The following is a 3,729-nucleotide window of genomic DNA, read 5'->3' on the forward strand; positions in this document are numbered from 1 at the left end:
CTTCCGCGTCAAACCCCAGCCTACCACGAAGAAACTCGCCGTGGTAGGGGGCGCCGGCATCCAACTGCGACAGCAAGCCGGTGAAAAATACCTGTCGTACAAATTCCCCTCAAACCTTCCTGGGTGGAAGAACCAGTGGTTTTACATCAAAAACCATGCGCCCCCTCTTCCGACGAAGTCGAACAGGCCGCCAGTGGTGAGGGGGGAATGGAACCTTGAACCCTCTGGCATGGAGATGATCCAGGTCAGAGAGCTGCTAGGGGATATCGAGGCACAGAAGAAGAAAGGGGTGACCGGCGCCTCCGTTATGTTCTCATTTTACAAATGCCGCGTCCAACCCATCCAGCAGCGCTGTTGCCTGGGCTTCGAGTACACCGGCCCCGCTGACCCTTCTCGCATGTGCACAGAGGAGGTGCCAGATGAAGTCGCGCTCCAGCGAGTTCAGCGGGTGCTGCTAGACGTGGACGCCGTGCCGTACGTGCCCACATTGTTCTCCGCACGAAATCCGCCCACGCCGGTAAGTATTCGACTTCTTTGTGCTGAAGAAATCTGCTACTCTACCGGTACTTAACTGAAGAACTTTCTGCAGGGTCACACGGAGCTGTACTGCAGCTACCCGCCGCAACGTGACCTCCCTCGAGCGTATCATCTCCTCCCCTCTGCTGTCACTGCCGCCAAGAAGGCTCGACTTGCTGCAACTCAAGGCAGCAGCGAGTCCAACGAATGCGTGGACTCGCAGGCGAGCGAAGGAGCCGAAGGAGGGCCGCGCCGGGACAACTCCTCCGAGCAGAGCGTGGAGTTGACCGACACGCTGCCACTGGTGCCCAAGGGTCAACGACTGGTGCGCAAGCGCAAGGCGCAAGAAGTCGAAACCGCCAGGTACTGACTTTGCTGTTTGGACGAGTTGCTAAGTGTCAATGATACTGAATACTAACACTGTTCACTTGTAGTCTTCCTGCTCTGCCATCCGGGTCCGAGCCCGAACGGGAGGAAACAGGCCCATCCGCCATCACTGCGGTCACTATTGCCGTGGCGGGGACCACTCATTCGGCCGGCCAGGCCCCGCCGCCGGCATCGGGTGCTCCTTGACGAGCCTTGCGGGTGAAGAAGGCCGTCAAAAAGAAGTCGACAATGTGAGTTTTCCTCCGACGCTTGAAAGTTTAGTTCTGGCCAGCTTGTGTAACGACGACTTCGACGTCATCAGGGCTGCGAGCGCGGTACAGCTTTAACTAGACCCGGGCACGGCTACTACAGCCCCAGAGCCGTCAACTCGGGCTGATCCCTCCGATACAAGACCGGTCCCTGCTGCTGCTGCCTTCGAGCCCTCGGCGCCCAGAGAGCCAGTGCCCGCGGAGCTGGCCTCTGAAACAGATACAACGCTTCCCGACTTGCCGCCTCCCGAGCTCCGACAAGATGAAGCCGAGACTGGTGGCGGAGGACAAGTCGAAGCCCCTGATGCAGCTCCTACCGATGGCGCAGGTACACGTGTATCTGTCGGCGACCAGCTATCGGGGTCTGGGGCACCATATACTGACGACATTGTGTTCTTGCAGGTATCCAGCAACCGCCGCCCGGAGACATCGCGGGATCCTCGAGGGGTCCTCGTGAGGTACTGAGGGCCGGGCCAGGGTACAAGAACGTCATCCCCACCGACCTGGTGGACGACGCCTTACTGACAGCCAAAAATTTGAAGACTTTCAAGAGCACCTTCAAGGAACTATACGATTTCTCCATGGTAAGACTTTGAGTGATGTGCCGGTTGTGGATATTTATGGACTTTTTGACCCGATCTCCGCCTGTTGCGCAGCATGTAATCACCAAATCCCAAAAGAAATCGGAGAAGCTTGGCACGGTTGTGAGTGATGCAAAAGAGTTAGCTGCCCTGGATAAGCGCATCTCCGAGGGGAAGACGAAGAATTGCTATCTGCAGCGAGAGCTTGATATACTGAAGCAGGAAAAGACTCGGGAGACTCGGCTGCTCAAGAATGACCTGAAAAACCTCGCAGAAGCCAACTCCGAGCTCCAAAAACAGCTCAAGGAGCAACAAGCAGAGTACCAGGAGCAGCTCAAGGAAGAGAAGAAGGCGCACAAAGGTAAGCCCCTGCTTCCTCGAGTACTTTTCCTTAGTGTTTTCCCGTGGCTGCTGAAACATCTTCGTCGCAGAGCTTAGGAAAATAATAAAATACAAAGAGGAGCTGCTTACTGATGTGAAGAATATGCTGTATCACCGTACAGATGATGTTGAAAGGCTGCAGAAGGTGATCGGAGATACCGAACGGCAGTTCATCGAGTGCCTTCAGCAAATCAAAGCGCTAGGCGAGAAGGACGAGCAGCTGCGCAAGGAGCTGGAGGAGCTTCGGGGGGCCGCCCAGGAGCTGGTGGACATGGTGGATCCCCCAGAAGAAGGCGAAACAGGCCCGCGGCCCCTGCTGGAGCGACTTCGCGAAGCCCCGAAGAAAATGTTCAAGTTCCTATCTGAAGCTCCGGTCGCGTGCGTGAGTAATGGCCTCGCATATGTAAAGTCCTTCGTGCCCAACGCGCAGCTGGGCATTTTTGCGCAAGGGATGGCGGCGGACTGCACGGATGAGCGATTTGAAGAGTACTTGCAAGAGGCCCAACCTGTAGCAGAACAAATTGTACACAGTGTACTTCAGGATTAGGGTATGAAAAACAAGTGATCATTCTCTTATGTAAGTACTTCGCTCGATATCTCTGCTTGTTTGCGTGCCTTAGCTGAATTGGGATCCAGGCTTACAAGGCTCAAGCTGTAGATGTTTCCCTGGGTGCAACGACCCGAAGGGTAGCTAATAATCGCCTAACAGGTTAGCCACAACTCGATCGAGCGGGTCTAAACTCATTAGGAAAGAACGCGAGCATCGTCGCGGGATTGCCGTGCGTAGGGCAAAGAAAAGGGACTACCCCGAGTGCGGTGACTCGAAGTGTAGTCGAAGGTCGCTCCTACTGTGAGCGCGCTCCGTAAGCTATGTAAGACCCAGACGGACAGATCAAGCTTGCAAGGAGCGGGTGCGGGCACCGCCGCGAGCTTGCCTTTCTTTTTGGCAGAAACAAGACCGTTCTGAGTGCAGCCATTCAGGATGTAGTCGAGGTAGCTCTTTATGCGAGCCTTTCCAACGTACTAGGTGTAAGCCAGTCGAACGGATCGATTGTGTTGGAAAAAATGCGACTGCTGTCGCGTGTGATCATCGAAGGTCGGCGGAACTCGATGTGCCGAGGAGTTAGCCGGAGCTGAGGGCTCCGTCAGGAACGGAAGTCAAAGGGAGATGACCGTGGCCGTAGCCCCCGCGTCATTCTGGACAAGAAGTCATTTTATATGTGTTTGCACGTGACACTGGCCATCGTGTAAGTGTGAAGGCATGTAACAACCTGAGTCATGTGGCTCATGGCCTCCAAACTGATTCGGGGAAAGGAGATCTTCTGAGCCCCCGGGGATTTAGCGATCACCGGGCCCCGACTTAAGGGTAGAACTTGCGCAGGTTCTGAACGTTCCAGGAGTTGGGGGCCTCGCGACCCTCAGGGGATTGTAGTCGATAAGACCCTGGCCTTGTGACCTGCTTGACGACGAACGGGCCCTCCCACCTTGAATTGAGCTTGTGTAGGCCAGATTCGTCCTGAATACGACGCAAGACCAAATCACCAACGTTGAATGACCGCTCCCTGACGTTGCGATCGTGATATCGCCGGATCCCCTGCAGGTACCGAGCTGATTGA

The sequence above is a fragment of the Panicum hallii genome, chromosome 5, assembly GCF_002211085.1.
Source record: "Panicum hallii strain FIL2 chromosome 5, PHallii_v3.1, whole genome shotgun sequence".
Classification (NCBI taxonomy): domain Eukaryota; kingdom Viridiplantae; phylum Streptophyta; class Magnoliopsida; order Poales; family Poaceae; genus Panicum; species Panicum hallii.